Source organism: Protopterus annectens, chromosome 7.part0, assembly GCF_019279795.1.
Source record: "Protopterus annectens isolate FY-2018-M chromosome 7.part0, PAN1.0, whole genome shotgun sequence".
Lineage (NCBI taxonomy): Eukaryota > Metazoa > Chordata > Ceratodontiformes > Protopteridae > Protopterus > Protopterus annectens.
Genome location: NC_056739.1, coordinates 503,054,787 through 503,073,835, shown reverse-complemented (window position 1 = coordinate 503,073,835; position 19,049 = coordinate 503,054,787).

Here is a 19,049-nt window from a genome sequence, read left to right as displayed (position 1 = left end):
ACAGCAGTGCTGCTCAATAATCTACAGGTCTTCCCTCACTTTACATCTACCTATAGTTCATAGCTTCTGTAGCACATGCATAACTGTTAAACTGTCAACCTGGAATGGTATGGGGTAAACTGTGACAACTCTGGGTACTTGACTAGAGGGCACTCGTACATGTCAGGATTACATATATGTTGACGGTGTACCCTGCACTGATGTTGTGTGAGTGTGCTACTGGCATACTTCACCTGGATTCATATCTGTGTCCAAAGTTATTGGCACCAGTGACCCCTAGCCATGACAGGGTGACACGTGAGAGACATATACTGGGAAGACTGCATTGTGTATGTACCTATCCTGCTGTCATTTGCAGGCATGGGGTTGGACAGTGGAACAGTTGTACACGGTTTATTAGTATAACCTTCCTCCAGCTACTACAAACATTTCTTTACCTGTAAGACCTGTGGAGAACATATCTGTTACTACTACCTGACTGCTTCTACAAATATTCAAGATTACTTGAGTGTAAATATTCACACATCTTAGTACCACTCCCTGGATTCAAACCATGGTCTGGGTGTGCCAAAAGGAACAAGAGAGCTATTTGTCATCACACTGAGCTATTAGGGAGCTGCTGTCTTTTGTTTGACTGAAATATGTCTGATACTCTCTTGAGGAGACAGTCTGACCTTGTAATCTAGGTGTAGTGTCACCAAAGACTGAGGTGACAGTTGAACAAACACTCCTAAGATTCATGCATGACAGATAGTGTACTGTGTATTAATCATTTAAAATAATAAGATCCAGAATTCAAATGTAGACACAAGGCAATGTTGCAGGGGACACACTATAATACATTACACATTACTATTCATGGTTCAGATCTTAGTGCAGGACATATTTATATCTTGTTTTACAGCTCCACAATCTATTGTTTTATATAACAGCTGGTTATCAGAACAACCTCAGTCAATGCATGCTGTCAATGCCGTATTTGCTGTGAAGCACCTGTACACATTCTATTTCTTCAACAACATACCAGATTAAACACAACAGTTTGTGGTATAAATCTTTAATTGAGTAAAATGACACAGTGCTTTATTCATAGGTTCATAGGTTCGTAGGTTCATACTAGGCTATCTGCCCGAGGGCATTTACAAGCCTAGCCTATCGTTTTGTGGCTTACGCCACCCCTTTAGTATGGGGAACTATACCCATTATTTTGCTGTGCCTCTGTCGAGCAGTGACACTGAGGTAATCCCTGGGGTATATCTGCGATCTCCCATCCATTGGTCAAGATTTCTCTTGAACAAGGCCAGCGAGGTGCTCTGCCTCACATGTACCGGGATTTTGTTCCACAGCATAGGGAGTCTTTGGGTGATGAATCTATCCCTACAGCACGTCCTATTAATAGCCGTGTCGAGGTTTAAGTCTCCGCCCTTGTGGCTCTGATGGATCTAGATTTTTGAGGTGAAGCATATTCATCAAATCTGGGTTTGACATGGCCTTGTATGTTAGGCAAAGGTCACCTCTGAGCAAGCGGTGCGACTGAATAGAGCTGGAGTTCTTTCAGTCGGGCAGCATAGGATAGATTTTTGAGACCCTTTATCCTTTTGGTGAGGAACTTTTGCGGCCTCTCCAGCTGCTGCAAGTGTCGGGTCAGATACATCCCGAATGGGGCATTGTACTCAATCATTGGTCTGATGAGTGATGAGTAAAGGGAGACTATGACCTCCCTTGATCTAGATGAGAATCCCTTCATGATAAGGTGGGCAATGTAGAAGGTCTTCCTAACTACTTTAGCTACATGGGTGTCGAATGACAGACTACTATCAACCTGGGTCCCCAGGTCCCTGATAACTTCTTCTGTGCTCAGTGGATTGCCACCTATTTGGTAGCTAGGGGTAACCTTGTTTTTCCCAAAGGGTATGACTATGCATTTTTTGGCATTTAACTTCAGGCCGTGGCTCTGGCACCAGTTATCTGTTTCTGTGAGACCCTTCTGAAGGATATCTGTGTCAGATGTGTTTTCTACTATGGCGCCCAGTTTGCAGTCATCTGCAAACTTTGTCAGCCATAACCCTCCTGTGTTTGCTTGTACTTCGGAAAAGTAGATGCCAAACAAGAGAGGGCCCAGGACTGAGCCCTGTGGGACACCACTTGTGACAGGCTTTGAGTCTGACATGGCGCCAGCAACTCTGACCCTGTGGGTTCTGTCACTCAGCCAGTTTGCAACCCATCTTGTGATGTATGGGTTAACATTTAAGCTGATGAGTTTTTCAATGATACCCGAGTGGGGTATTGTATCGAAGGCCTTAGCCAGATCGAGGTAGGCTGTATGGACTGCCTTTCCCTCGTCAATGGCTTTGGTGACTGTTTCGAAGTAGTCAACCAAGTTTAAAAGGCATGATCTGCCTTTGACAAAGCCAAACTGGGTTGGATCCAAAGTCTGCAAATTCCCTATGTCTTTATTTATGAGGTCCATTATGATCCTCTCCATGGCTTTGCAGATAAGGCTTGTCAAGCTAATGGGCCGGTAATCTCCAGGGTCGGTGGAGGCACCACCTTTGTGAAGTGGGACCACAGTTGCAGTGCGCCACTCCCTGGGTACGTATCCAGAGGTAAGACTTTGATTAAACAGCTGTCCTAGCTGTGGGTTTAATTCCTCATTGAGTTCGTGGCGCACACAGCCGGGGACACCATCAGGTCCCATGGATGCTGTGTTTTTTGCTTTGGAGAGAGCAGTTCTCACTTGGGCGCTGGAGATGTTTGGGGGCTGCAATCGTTTGGTATAGATATCTCTCCTTTTGGGGGGGGGAGAAGTTTGCACTGAACCTGTCAGCCAGTATGTTGGCAATGTCTGTAGGATCAGTAATCTTCACATCATTTTGAACTAGTTCTGAGCATATCTGGGAGTTTCCTCCTAGGTTTCTAACATAGCTAAAGAAGGCCTTATGATTGTCTTTTGAGTCTTTAGCTATTTTTCTCTCGAAATTTGCTTTGGATGATTTTATGAGAGCTCTTAGTTTTTTACTTATATGATCAAGGGTGTCTTACCTTTTAAGGATTTTGCTCTATCTTGTAGTAGCTTCCTCCTTTTATTGTAGAGTTTGTTTATGGCTGGGATCCACCAGACTGGACGCTTGCCTTTGGTACTAAGAGTCTTTGTTTTGTTTGGGATTGCCTTATCCATGCAGTCCTGCAGGTGCTGGTAGAAGGTGTTTGTAAGTGATTCAGCGGCTTGAGTACTGTTTTCCCGGCTCGGGGCCTTAAAGGAGACCACACTAGTCTTTAGAAGTGTGAAGTCGGCTTTTGAGAAGTTCTTTACTGTGGTCTTTTTATTTCAGGTGGGGTGGGATGAGGACCTCCAGCGAGATTAGTTTGTGATCTGATCTCACCAGTGAGGGGTATACTTCGGTGTTGAACATTGTGCTCCCATGTTCGTGATGATGAGATCAAGTATGTTATCTCCTCTTGTGGGATGGTGACTAGTTGTTCCATGGCATTTGAGTTTATGAATTCCAGGAACTTTTGGGCTAGGGTGTTTGGGCTTGAGTAGTGTTCCCAGTCTATATTAGGGTAATTGAAGTCACCTAGTATGATGGTGTTTGGTGATACATTTATCCCTCTAGTGTTTTCAGGAAGGCCATGTGAGGTTCCTGAGTTTGTGAGGGTGGCCTGTAACATGCTACAATTTGCAGAGCAGTCTTGCCTATGGTTAATTGCACCTGGATGGTCTCCGATGCATCGTGCGTTGCCACCAGTCTTGAGGTGTGGGTGTCCTTGATGAATATGGATACCCCCTCCTTTCTTGGTATTGTCCGGATTTTGGGGCGAACGCATGATATGAGGTAAAACCTGATAGCTGGGGTGCTCTCAGGAGCCTTGAACCAGGTTTCTGTCACAGCACAGACATCGATGTTCTCCATACTGAGAAGGGCCTCGAGTGCGTGCATTTTGAGATTTAGACTTCTGGCATTGAGCAGCATTACCCTTAGCTTTCTTCCTGTTTTGTGTTCTAGTGTGGAAGGGTTAGAATTTGCGCCTTGCCTAAAAAGGCACTATGGGGTGGCAAGAGCCTTTGCCAATATCCGAATCCCAGGGGTGACAGGTGCAAGCCGTCCCTTGGCAGCGTGGCTTGTCCAGCATGTCATCGCAGGCAGACAGATACTGGATCCCCTTTGAATGACACCAGTGTTTAAGCCAATTTTTAAAGCTGATCATCTTATCTCTGTATTGTGGCATCACTCTTGGTGAAGGTAGGATACTGCTCAAGGTCAGGGTCATACCTGCCTGGGCTACATAATCAGAGAGCTACTCAATGTCTCTTTTCATGTAGTCCAAGGAGGTACGTCTCAGGTCGCTTACACCAGCGTGGACAATGACTGAGTCATATTTGTACTTGCTGTTGAGAGACCTGAGTGCTTGCGTTATGTGGCGGATTCTAGCGCCCGACAGGCAGCTTACTGTGACCTTCTCCTTACTCAGTCTGGTGAGCGGGACGTCAGTGTGTCTGACTATGGAGTCACCAATGACTAGTGTGTCTGGCATTGTGTTTGGCCTTAAGGGCTGTGACTGTTTGACACTCTGACTGTGAGGTCTATGTGTTGCAGGTGTTGTGTTCTGAGGTGGTGGTTGTTTGGGTGTCTGCTTTGGTGGCCTCTGCTGTTTTGGTAGATTTTTGATCAGAGCCTCCAGTATATCTTTGTGTGTTTATGTGTATGATTTGAGGTTGTAATGGTGCTATGTGAGACTGGGTCTATAGTGTGTGTGGTAACCTTCTCCTCCTGACTGGTCTTGCCAGTCCTGTGTTGAGAGAGCTCAGCCTCCAGTTTGGCCGTATAGTTGCATCTCTCGCATGTATTTGTGTTTTGTGGGAGGAGGAGAGGGTTGTTCTGTGTACATGAGGCAATTGTAACATTGCCTCAGTATTCCCAGGTTCACCATCTGAGCAGGAGAGGACACTAGCAACTGATCCTCGACATGCTAGAAGGATAGACAAAAACTTTAAAAAGATTCAGGGGACGGGTGACCGAGAAATGGGGGTTACCTTTTGGGGTACTATCTATGACAAGAGTGCCGTATCAAGGTAATAAGTACTGTAGGAGCAAGTGCTAGGTTTAACAGATAGAGAATAGTCTACTTGGAGTCAAGTGGAGATGATCTTTTAGTTATAGGATACGCTGATTAGATCAGTAGTATAGTTCGAGGAAGGTAGTTTTAAGGGAAAATTTGAAGAGTGGACTTTAGGTAGCCCGAAAAGTTTAAACCTGCCTAACCGGCGCTGCCCTATGGTGCAACAGTGGCAGCTCGGCTCATCAAATCGCTAAATCAAGGCTTAACGTTTTATACCAGGGGCTGGAAAAAGCTAGAAACTGGCCCAAAACGACCAATAAACTACTAGTTACTGGCTGAAACCTCACAAAACTGGACAAAAGGCAGCTCAATGCTTCCCACTCCCACTGGTAAGCAAGGTAACTTCATCTCCCCCAAATAAGGCAAGGAAACAGTACACAGGAACTACAACCAAAGCCCAGGAATCAGCAACTCTGAAACTGGACTAAACTAGTAAAGCAGGAAAAACAAGAGATATTTTTTTCTTTTTTTCTTTTTTTTTCACAAAACAGGCAGAAACAGGTAGAGCAAACACTTATAAATGCTATGAATCAGCTACTACAGCTTACACAAAAGAATTTGCTACAAATACAGTCAAATAGTAACAAACAAGGATTCCAAGTGCAATATTATTCCAGTTCAGATTCTACATTCAGTAGTACTGCATATCCTGTAGATCAATATCAGTCTGACAATTTTCTTTATTCAGTACACTCAAAACACACTATACCTACTGGTAGTAAACAATGTACTCCCTCTTATTTATTGCGCTATATACTGCAAGATAGATCTGTACTCACCGCACCCTCACCGCAGCCTGACCAGTCTGTCTGCATGGGCCTCCACATTGCTAGCTCTCACCTCTGCAGCTGTAAAGGATGAAAACAACCATCATGCATACCTGTCTATCACATACTTAGGCTAGAATTTGGTACAGCTATGGGTAAAATACTTACAAACTACTGGGCCATTGCTGTCTCGAGCATCTTGGATCCATTGGGTCAAGAGCTTCCCCTTCTTCCATTTTAGGTCAGCATAATGATGTTGTACCTTGTCACCAGTTCATGGGATTTCAGTGGCACTGGTGAGGTCACATGCCAGATGGTCCAAGGCCTCACATTTGTATTGGGCACCCTGGTACTGGCTCTGCAACAGTTTGTGATCATGGTGTTGCACGAGGACCCCAGCCATGACCCTAGATTCCAAAATGTCCCAGTGATGCACCTGAGAGCATGCTCCCTTTCCAACAGACATAGTTCATGCAGTGATCAAACTACAACAGGTTCTGCCTGTATTCCAACCTGTGCAATTTAAATAAGGCCATATTCCTGCCCTTTGCCATCACTGGACCATTTTTAAAAATGCTGAGCACAGCTCAGTGGTGTGTTAACCCGCTAAGCTGAGATGAGCAGTGCTTAAAGAGGCAGATTCCGAGCAGTGCTTAGCAGTCTACAAACCCTCTTAGCTGGGTTGAATGCTGCTTACAATTATATTTCTTAGCAGTGCTAAAACCAGGTAATCAGAGCTATGCACTGTTAAGCATTGCTCAGTTTTCATTTCCAGACAATTAATGAATTGAGCAGTAATTAGTCCTTACTAACATATTATTAAGTGTAGATATTTTACTTTACATGACGTCCCCCTATGTGCTCTGACTACATTACTTTGGGGTGTGACTGTACTGTCTGGGACGCTTGTGTTTACATGGGGGATTTCACATCATATATCCAGTGACACTATTTTATTATACCTCCTAAATTTAAACATTTCACTACGTTATCTGTTCCTGTCACTTTAATATATTGGACACTTGTGTATGACTGGGGCTTTTCTACTTGGGTCTCCACGGCAAACAGACTTCTGGTTAAGCTGAATCACCACAGTTAACATATTTCAATGCATACAAAACAAATAAAAAATATTTACAAAATGTCCCTATCACGTGTGAAAAGCTGAATGGTGAAGATTCAACCCTTGCACCTCGTGTACAAGTTCTGGTGTCCTAATCATTCAGCCAGTGAGGATTTGCTTTTAAACTGCGATATATACCTCTTTATTTTTGTTTAAGCATTACTAAGCACTGTGCCACATTTTGGCAACCTGCTCAGCTGCATTTAACCATCACATATAAATGAAAATAAATATTATTTCATAAAACTATTTTAAATAGATATATCTCAATATATAACTATTAGCATGTTAGTTGTAGGCCACATACTCATCATTACAATCCATGGTAATGTAAAACATGTGATTCTATCAACTTTCTAAGTTTTTAAGAGCAATATTAAAAAATGCCCCTATTTTTGGCCCTTTATCCCACTTTTCTTTAATAGCTTTGTCCAGATTTCTTGCTCTAACAGGTTGAGAGGTATGACTGCTGATATATATATATATATATATATATATATATATATATATATATATATATATATATATATATATATCTACTTCAAAACATCTAAAACCCATAACATCTAATTTCATAACATCAAAAATGTGCATCAGAACATCAAACACTACAAATCAAATGAAAATAACATCCCTTCCACATGTAACGACACCAAACTACCAAACACACTTTTTACTATGTTTCTGCAGTGGGGCATGCCCCACTGCACCCCCTCCCCATTTGGGAGATCCACCCCACCACACCCCCGTAAATTAAATATACCAACTCCAAGATCACACTACAGTGGGAAAATGTTAATTTCCTAACCCCACTGTATCAAGCCCCCCTGCAGAAACATAGTAAAAAGTGTGCTTGGTAGTTTGGTGTCATTGTATGTGGAGGGGATGTTATTTTCATGTAATTTATAGTGTTCAATGTTCTGATGCACATTTTAGATGTTATGAAATTCGATGTTATGGGTTTTTGATGTTTTAGGTTTTAGATTTTCTAGTCTCGATGTTATGAAATTAGATGTTATGTGTTTTAGATGTTTTGAAGAGGACCCATTTTATATATATATATATATATATATATATATATATATATATATATATATATATTTATTTATTTTATTTTATTTTACATTTGTTGACCGGGCTAGTCCAGCTGGATACATATCCATTTTCAGCAGAGGCCCGGGGAGGAAAGCTCCTCGAGAGTACAAAACAATATTTGATTTTAATAAAACAAAACTATAAAATAAAATAAATTCAAGGTTAACAAAATGGAAGTAGTATATACAATTAAGCTATTTTATGCAAAAAAGAACATATTGAAGTAAACAGTTGGGTAAAATAAGTAAGATGTGCAATACAGGAACACACTTGAAGAGGTGAGTGAACATGAGATATTAGAGTGACAAAGAGACATATTAAGATATAAAAGAGAGTACAAATTAGTTGAAAGAGAAGTTATGAATCTGGATTCCAGTAAGCAGGTAGATTATGCAGACATTGAGATTTAGAAATTTAGTGAGAAGACAAGAGAGGTTAGTCTGGGTTAAGACAGGTGCATAGCCAATGTCTTTTAAGGTAGGATTTAAGCCTGATTTTAAATTGTGAAAGTGATGGTAGTGAGGTTAGGTCACTGGGAAGAGCTCCAGGATTTACCCGGTGTTAGAGAATAGAGAGCCCCTGCCTTGTTGTTGGCTTTTTGTGTTAGTACTAGCATTTTAGTAGCTGAGCGGAGGGTATTGAGGTTACTGTAGGGGATGATAAGGTTGGTAAGAATCAGTGTGTTACTAGGTTGATACAGGATTTTATAAGCAAATATTAATTGTTTAAGTAGCAGTAGGTTAGGTAACTCTAGCCAACCAAGATTTTTGTAATTAATACAGTGGTGGGTCCTAAATGTTGAGCCAGTTGCAAATCTTGCAATATTGTTGTAGGAGACTGCTAGTTTGTTCATGTTGGTTTTTGAGAGGTTAGTATATATTGGGGAGGCATAGAGGAGGGTAGAAATTAGGTGGGTCTGGGCAATAGTAGATCTTGCTAGTGGGGTAAGAAAGGATTTTATCCTATATAGTGAGCCTAGTTTTTTGTTTACTGTTTTTATGGTATTGCTTATGTGGGCTTCAAAGTTAAGGTTATTGTCAATTAGTACCCCTAGGAGTTTTGTGTTAGAGTCAGGGGAAATGATGGTTCTGTTATTAGAAGTGACAGTGAAGTTTAGAGGTGTGGCTCTATGGGTGGGAGTGAAAAGTAGAAGTTTGTTTTTTTTCGGATTTAGGATGAGACATTGATGTTGAAGCCAATCCTCAACTGTGTTGAACACTTTTTGGGTAAGAGATTGCAGGTCAGCTTGATTTGGGGCTGTGCAGATTAATGTGGAGTCATCGGCATATTGTATTAAGGAGGCCTGAGGAATAACAGTGTACAGGTCGTTGATGAAAACAGAGAATAGAAGTGGTCCAAGTATAGAACCTTGGGGGACGCCTAGTGAGATGGGGAGAAGGGGAGATAGGTTGTTCCCCCACATGACTGCTTGTTGCCTATTGCTTAAGTAGGATTCAAACCATTGTATAGATAGAGTATCAAGGGACAGATTTTTTAGTGTATTAATGAGAAGTTTATGGTTAACCATGTCGAAGGCTTTGGACAGATCAATAAAGAGGGCTGAGGATAGAGTGTTGTTATTGCGATTTTTATTTATACAGTCGGAGAAGGATAAAAGGGCAGTAGTAGTACTGTGAAATGGCCTGAAGCCATGTTGGCAGTTAGCTAGTAAGTTGTTGTCTATCAGGTGTTTTAACAGTTGCCTATGAATGCATTTCTCCATGATTTTCGCCAAAGGAGAAAGTATGGCAATAGGTCTATAATTGGATAGTTCCCTAGAATTTCCCCCTTTATGAAGGGGGATAATATGCGCAATCTTCCAGGTGCTAGGAATTGCACCTTCAGAGATTGTTCTGTTAATCAGAATGGAAATTGGGTAGGCTATAGCATCTGCTGCTTTCTGTAGATATCTTCCAGGTGCTAGGAATTGCACCTTCAGAGATTGTTCTGTTAATCAGAATGGAAATTGGGTAGGCTATAGCATCTGCTGCTTTCTGTAGATATTCAGCAATAGGTTCATAGGTTCATAGGGATGTGCTAGGCTATCTGCCCAAGGGCATTTATAAGCCTATCCAGAATGTGTTGGCTTTCGCCACCCCGTTAGATTAGTTCCCTGTGCCTCTGTCCAGCACAGCCATTAGTTTCCTGTGCCACTGTCCAGCGGAGCCACTACAGTGATCCCCGGGGTAAATTTTCTGTTTCCCATCCACCCGTCAAGGTTCCCCTTGAAGAGTGTTAGTGAGGGGCTCTGCCTGATGTATATTGGAATCCTGTTCCAAAGCATGGGGAGTCTCTGGGATAAGAATCTATCCCTCCAGCATGTCCTATTTATCGTTGTGGTGAGGTTTATATCTCTAGAGCACGTGGCTCTCCGGGATTTGTTTTTTTTAGGCAGAGCATGTCCATCAATTCTGGGTTCGACACGGCCTTGTATGTCAGACAGAGATCCCCTCTAAGTAAGCGGTATGCAACCCGAGTACAGCTGGAGTTTCTTGAGTCGGGCTGCATAGGGCATCTGTTTGAAGCCAGTAATCCTCTTGGTGAGGTACTTTTGTGGTCTTTCCAGCTGTTGCAGGTGTATTGTAAGGTACATCTCAAATGGGGCGTTGTATTCTATGATGGGTCTAATGAGTGATGAGTAGAGAGGCACAATAACCTCTTTTGTTCTAGATGCAAACCCTTTTGTGATTAGGTGGGCCACATAGAAGGATTTTCCAACCACCTTGGCAATATGATTATCAAAGGAGAGATTACTATCTACTTAGTGCCCAGATCCTTTATTACATTTTCTGTATTTAGAAGACTACCACCTATGTGGTAGTTCACGGGTACTTTGTTTTTTCCAAAGGGGATGACTATGCACTTTTTGGCATTTAGCTTGAGGCCATGATTTTGACACCAGGTATCTGTCTCAGTGAGACCCATCTGGAGGGTGTCTGTATCAGTATCAGCCAGAGAATCAATTATGGCCCCTAGTTTGCAGTCGTCTATAAACTTGGTCAGCCATATTCCTCCTATGCTTGCCTGTACCTCTGAGAAGTATATATCGAACAGGAGGGGTCCTAGGACTGAGTCCTGGGGGACTCCAATTGTAACCGGTTTAGAGTCAGACATAGAGCCTGCAACTCTCACCATGTGGGTTCTATCCATGAGCCAGTTAGCAACCCATCTAGTGACGTATGGGTTTATGTTCAAGCTGATGAGCTTGTCTATAATACTAGAATGGGGAATGGTGTCAAAAGACTTTGTGAGGTCTAGGTAGGCTGTGTGGACCTCCTTTTCCTCATATAATGCCTTGGTAACCATCTCAAAGAAGTCCACCAGGTTTAGAAGGCATGATCTGCCTTTAACAAAGCCAAACTGGGTAGGGTCCAAGGTTTGGAGGTTCCCAGTGTCTCTGTTAATGAGTTCCATGATGATGAGTTCCATAGCCTTGCAGACAAGGCTAGTCAGGCTTATAGGGTGATAGTTCCTGGGGTCCGTTATGGCTCCACCTTTGTGGAGTGGGATAACTGTTGCTGTGCGCTACTCTGTGGGTACATAGCCTGTAGAGAGGCTGAGTTTGAACAGTGTGTTTAGGTGAGGGGTTAGTTCATTTTGGAGCTCTTGTAAGACACAGCCTGGGACACTGTTCGGCCCCTTTGAAGCTGTGTTTTTGGCTTTGGATAGGGCTGTTTTAACCTGTGTGTCAGTGATCGATGGGGTCCTACATTTTTCTGGTATGGTTATGGGCCCTTTAGGGAGTGAGAGGGGGTGAAGTTTGCACTAAACCTGTCTGCCAGAATGTTGGCAATATCAGTCAGTTTAGTGTATTTTGTGCCATTCTGCACTAACTCAGAGCAGATCTGAGAGTTTCCACTTAGGTTCTTGACATAGCTAAAGAACACTTTGTGGTTATCGTTGGAGTCATTGCCAATTTTTCTTTCGAAACTAGCCTTGGATGATTTAATGAGGGATCATAATTTCTTGCTGATACTGATCAGGGATGTCTTTCCTTCTTGGGATTTTACTCTTTTCTGTACTAGCTTCCTCCTTCTGTTGTATAGCTTGTTTATGGCAGGGGTCCACCAGACTGGTTTCCTTTTCTTGGAGGAATGAGTCTTGGTTTTACTTGGGATAGCACAATCCATACATTCCTGCAGATGCTCATAGAGTGCCTTTGTAAAGGTTTCAGCAACTTGGACAGCATTGTTCTTTAGCATGGGGCCTATGAACCTTTCCACCTCGGTCTTAAGTAACGTGAAATTTGATTTTGAAAAGTTTTTCATGGTGATTTCCTTAATTGGGGTGGGTCAGAATGTGGATATCCAGAGTGATTAGTCTAAGGTCTGCTCTAACCAGCGAGGGGTTGACCTCCAGTGTGGAACACCGGTCGCCCATGTTGGTGATGACCAGGTCCAATATGTTGTTCCCTCTGGTGGGAGTGTTCTCCAGGGTGTTCGGGTTTATAAATTCTAGGAAGCGTTGGGCAAGGGAGTTAATACTTGAGTAGTTCTCTCAGTTTATGTTTGGGTAATTGAAATCACCCAGTATTAGGGTGTTTTGTAGGACCGTCATATTTCCCAGTGTCTCCAGAAATGCAGAATAAGGGTCTTGGGCCATGATGGGTGATCTGTAGCAAGCTACAATTTGGATTGCAGTTTTACCTGCTGTTAGTTGCACATGGAGGATCTCTGATGCATTGTGCTGTGACACTAATCTGGAGGTGTGGGTATCCTTGCTGAATATGGATACACCCCTGCCTTTTGTGTTTCGGTCCTGGTTCTGTGGCCAAAAGGTATGGTATGAGTTATAGCCTAGTAGTGCTGAGGTGCTCTCAGGAACCTTAAACCAGGTTTCTGTTACTGCACAGATGTCAATATTCTCCATAGTGAGGAGTGCCTCAAGTGCATGCATTTTAAGGTTTAGACTTCTGGCATTGAGTAGCATTACCCTCAGTTTTTGGTTACTTGTGCTATTTATGGTGGTGGGTTTGTCTTTTGAGCCTTGCCTAAAGAAGGGACTATGTGGGTGGCAAGAGCCTTGGCCAGTATTTGAAAGCCTGAGGGTGACAGGTGCAAGCCATCTCTTGCGAAGCAATGTGGCTTGTCGAGCATGTAATCCCAGGTGGACAGATACTGGATCACCTTTGAATGACACCAGAAACTTAGCCAATTGTTGAAATTGATTATTTTTTCTTTATACTGCAGCATCATTCTTGGTGAGGGCAGGGTGCTACTGAGGGTCAGGGTCATACTGGCCTGGGCTATATGATCAGAGAGCTCTTCCATGTCTCTTTTCATGTAGTCCAGGGAGGTAAATCTCAGGTCACTCACACCAACATGGATAATGACAGAGTTGTATTTGTACTGGTTCTGGAGTGACCTGAGTGCTTGTGTTATGTTGCGGATCCTGGCACCCGACAGGCAGCTAACTGTAACCTTCTTCCTGTCCAGCCTAGTTAGTGGGACATCAGTATGCCTGATGATAGAGTCACCTATTACTTGTGTGTCAGGTATGTTATTTTGCGTTAAGGGCTGTGATTGCGTGGCACACTGATTATGTGAAGTATGTGTTTCATGGTTGGTGATGGGGTGTGTAGGTTGCTTGGATATCTGCTTTGGAGGTCTCTGTTGCTTTTGCAGATTTTTATTTAGACCCTCTGAGTATGTTTTCATGTATTCATGTGTGTTATTTGCTGGTGTTGGTTTATTTGGTCTATGTGAGACTGGTGGTGTGTTGTAAATATCACCTTTCTCCTCTTGATTGTCAGTTCCAGTCTTGGGTTGAGGGAGCTTTGCCTCCAATTTGTCTGTATAATTGCATCTCTCACATATATTAGTGTTTGGTGGTACGAGGAGAGGGTTGTCTGTGTACATGTGGCAGTTGTAACATTGCCTCACAATGGCCAGATTCACCAGTTGGACAGGAGAGTACACTGGAAACTGCCCCTTGGACATGCCTGAATAGGTAGAGTAAGCTGTTTTTCTGATTGGCTGGTGGGGACAAATAGAGAGCCTTGTTTATACATATATATATATATATATATATATATATATATATATATATATATATATATATATATATATATATATATAATTATTATTATTATTATTATTATTATTATTATTATTATTATTATTATACACAACAGTACTAATTCCACAGAGGTTTTTCCCTATTGTTATATGACCATAGTGCATGATATATTTACAAAAGCTTGATAAAATCACATAGCTCAGATGGTGTAGTGGTGCTTTATTGTGGTTGTAGAGCACAGGGTCCTCGGTTCAAGTCTTGGTTGCAATGTTTTTTTTCCCTAATGTTAAATGACCATAATAAATGATATAGTTACAAAAGCATAAGCAAACCTCACACCTCATATAGTGTAGTTGTATTTTGCTGCGACTGTACTGTACAGGGTCCTGGATTCAAAACCTGCCAGAGCCAGTTATTTTGTTGATGGACAGAACAGGGTCAGATTGAGACAGAGTGATTAAAGCAGTTTTAAGCAGTTTTAAATTGGTTTTCATGGGTTTGTGTGACACTACACATAGTTGGGGTTAGGAAAGTAGTCTAACGGTTAAGGTGTTTCTCTTGCAAACACAAGGTGCTGGGTTTTAGTCTGTCCTGTTTGTTGCATTTACCTGTTGAGGCTACACACTCAAGTGTGCTAGCCTGTGTTACATATTTATTGCATTTTCCTGCTGTTTGTTGCAAAAGAAGAAAAAAAAATGTATCCTTGTTTCCTGGTTTTCCTGACCTAGAATAGTGCAAATACAGGCTTTGTTGTATTCTGGACTTTTGGAAAGTTACTGTGTTGCCCATTTCCTTTCTTGGATAAAGGGAGGCTTCTTTGTTCACCAGTGGCAGTGTGGAGCTTAGAGCAGCCTATCTATCCCTGGAGGAGTGTTCCCAGCACAAGAATCTGGAAGTCTATTGGCCATTTTGGGCCAATTTCTAGCTCTTCTAAGTCCCCCTGTATAAAACCCACTTTAGCGCAGCTTTGCATGATTCTGCGCATAGCGCAGCATCGGGCAGTGCCACTTAATTGGGTTTAAACCATTCTTGGCTCCACAAAGTCTGCTCTTCATTTCTTCCCTTAGAACTGATCTAGTTCTCATAATAAACACCCTATTCCTACTCTAAAGCTTGGCACTTGCTCACTAAAGCAATTATATAAGTCAGCACTAAAGAATTAAAAGCACTACACCCTCACAAACTCTCCTTGAGTACCTTGTTCCCCATTGGCCCTTTTTTTAATTATAAAGGAATTCCCAATACTATTCTAGCATGTCCAAAGGTCAGTTGTCAATCTCCTCTCTGGTCCAGCTGGTGAATCTGGCAATCGTGAGGCAATGTTACAACTGTCTCATGTACACAGACAACCCTCTCCTCCTCCCAACAAATTCCAACACATGTGAGAGATGCAACCATATAACCAAACTGGAGGCTAAGCTCTCTCATCTCAATACTGGCATAACCAGTCAGGAGTTGAAGGAAACCACACTCACTACAATTCCAGTCTCACATAGACCTACCAATGCACAGCAAACCAAACACATAAACACACAAAAACATACTCGGAGGCTCTAAATAAAAATCTGCCTAAGCAGCAGAGACCTCCAAAGCAGACACCCAAGCAACCGCTACCCCAAAACAAAACATATGCAACACATAGCTCACAAAGTCAGTGTGTCAACAGTCACAGCCCTTAAGGCTAAACAACACACCTGATACACTTGTAATAGGTGACTCTATCGTCAGGCACACTGACGTCCCGCTCACCAGGCTGAACAAGGAGAAGGTCATGGTGAGCTGCCTGTCAGGTACTAGGATCTGCCACATAACACAAGCACTCAGGTCACTCCAAGGCAAGTACAAATGTGACTCAGTCATTGTCCATGCTGGTGTGAATGACCTGAGACGTACCTCCCTGGACTACATGAAAAGAGACATAGAGGAGCTCTCTGAGCATGTAGCCCAGGCCGGTATGACCCTGACCTTGAGTAGCATCTTACCTCACCAAGAATGATGCCACAATATGAAGACAAGATGATCAATTTCAACAATTGGCTTAAGTATTGGTGTCATTCAAAGGGGATCCAATGCCTGTCAGCCTGGGATGACATGCTCGACAAGCCACGATGCTTCGCTAGGGACGGCTTGCACCTGTCACCCCTGGGCTTTCTGATATTGGCAAAGACTCTTGCCACCCCCCATAGTGCCTTTTTTAGGCAAGGCTCAAAAGACAAACCCACCTCCATAGGTATCACAAGGGATAATAAACTAAGAGTAATGCTACTCAATGCCAGAAGTCTAAACCTCAAGATGCATGCACTCAAAACTCTCCTTAGCATGGAGAACATAGATATCTGTGCAGTAACAGAAACCTGGTTCAAGGCTCCCAAGAGCACCCCAGCGCTACCAGGTTATACCTCATACCATGCTTTTCAGCCCCAAAACTTGGACCGAACCACAAAAGGAGGGGGAGTATCAATATTCGTCAAAAATACCCACACCTCCAGGTTGGTGGCACAGCACAAAGCATCAGAGACTATCCATGTGCAACTAACAGTGTGTAAAACTGCCTTCCAGTTTATAGCCTGCTACAGTCCACCCTCCCAAACCCAGGAACCCCACTCGGCCTTCCTGAGAACACTGGAAAATATGAAGGTCTCTCCAAACACCATTATATTGGGTGACTTCAACTACCCAAGCATAGACTGGGAGCATTACTCTAGCTCCAACACCCTAGCCCAAAGGTTCCTAGAATTTATAAACTCAAATGCTATGGAACAACTTGTTACCACTCCCACAAGAGGGGAAAATATACTGGACCTGATCATCACCAACATGGGAACTCTATGCTCCAGACCAAAAGTGTATCCCTCACTGGTAAGATCAACCATAAACTAATCTCACTGGATATTCACATCCCGACCCCACCCCCTGCCCAGAAAACTACAGTGAAAAACTTCTCTAAAGCAAATTTCACACTCCTCAAAACTGAGGTGGAATCCTTCAAAGCCCCCGGGCCTGTAGAAAATACGGCCCAGACTGCAGAATCCTTTATAAACGCATTCTCTGAACGCATTCAGGAACGCATGGATCATGCAATCCCAAATAAAACCAAGACCCAATCCTCCAAAGGCAGACATCCTGTCTGGTGGACCCCAGCCATAAACAAACTCTACAATAGAAGGAGGAAGCTACTACATGATAGAGCAAAATCCCAAAAAGGGAAGGCATCTCTGATCAGTATTAGCAAAAAACTACAGGCACTCATGAAATCATCTAAGGCCAGCTTAGAGAGAACAATTGCACAGGACACTAAGGATAATCACAAGGCTTTCTTTAGTTATGTTAGGAACCTGGGTGGGAATTCCCAGATATGTTCAGAATTAGTCCAAAATGACAAAAAATACACTGAACCCACAGACATTGCCAACATCCTAGCTGATAGATTCAGCGCAAACTCCCCCCCCACCAAAAGGGCAAATATCTATCCCAGCAGAGTGCTGCCCCCCATGACATCTCAGATGCTCAGGTAAGAGCCGCCCTCTCCAAAGCAAAAAACACAGCATCAATGGGACCAGACGGTGTCCCGGGCTGCTTCCTGCATGAACACCAAGAAGAGCTAAACCCAAACATAAAACTACTGTTCAATCTCAGCCTTACTACAGGATATGTACCCAAAGAGTGGTGTACAGCAACAGTGGTCCCTCTCCACAAAGGTGGTGCCTCAACGGATCCTGGAACCTATCACCCAATAAGCCTGACTAGCTTGGTCTGCAAAGCTATGGAAAGGATCATCATGGACCTCATAAATAAAGATATTGGGGACCTGCAGACACTGGATCCTACCCAGTTTGGCTTTGTTAAGGGCAGATCCTGCCTCTTAAATCTGGTTGATTTCTTTGAAACAGTCACCAAGGCCATTGACGAGGGGAAGGTGGTCCACACATGCATAGCCTCTTTTCATCTCCACAAAGTCTGCTCTTCATTTCTTCCCTTAGAACTGATCTAGTTCTCATAATAAACACCCTATTCCTACTCTAAAGCTTGGCACTTGCTCACTAAAGCAATTATATAAGTCAGCACTAAAGAATTAAAAGCACTACACCCTCACAAACTCTCCTTGAGTACCTTGTTCCCCATTGGCCCTTTTTTTAATTATAAAGGAATTCCCAATACTATTCTAGCATGTCCAAAGGTCAGTTGTCAATCTCCTCTCTGGTCCAGCTGGTGAATCTGGCAATCGTGAGGCAATGTTACAACTGTCTCATGTACACAGACAACCCTCTCCTCCTCCCAACAAATTCCAACACATGTGAGAGATGCAACCATATAACCAAACTGGAGGCTAAGCTCTCTCATCTCAATACTGGCATAACCAGTCAGGAGTTGAAGGAAACCACACTCACTACAATTCCAGTCTCACATAGACCTACCACGACAGCAAACCAAACACATAAACACACAAAAACATACTCGGAGGCTCTAAATAAAAATCTGCCTAAGCAGCAGAGACCTCCAAAGCAGACACCCAAGCAACCGCTACCCCAAAACAAAACATATGCAACACATAGCTCACAAAGTCAGTGTGCCGAACAGTCACAGCCCTTAAGGCTAAACAACACACCTGATACACTTGTAATAGGTGACTCTATCGTCAGGCACACTGACGTCCCGCTCACCAGGCTGAACAAGGAGAAGGTCATGGTGAGCTGCCTGTCAGGTACTAGGATCTGCCACATAACACAAGCACTCAGGTCACTCCAAGGCAAGTACAAATGTGACTCAGTCATTGTCCATGCTGGTGTGAATGACCTGAGATGTACCTCCCTGGACTACATGAAAGAGACATAGAGGAGCTCTCTGAGCATGTAGCCCAGGCCGGTATGACCCTGACCTTGAGTAGCATCTTACCCTCACCAAGAATGATGCCACAATATGAAGAC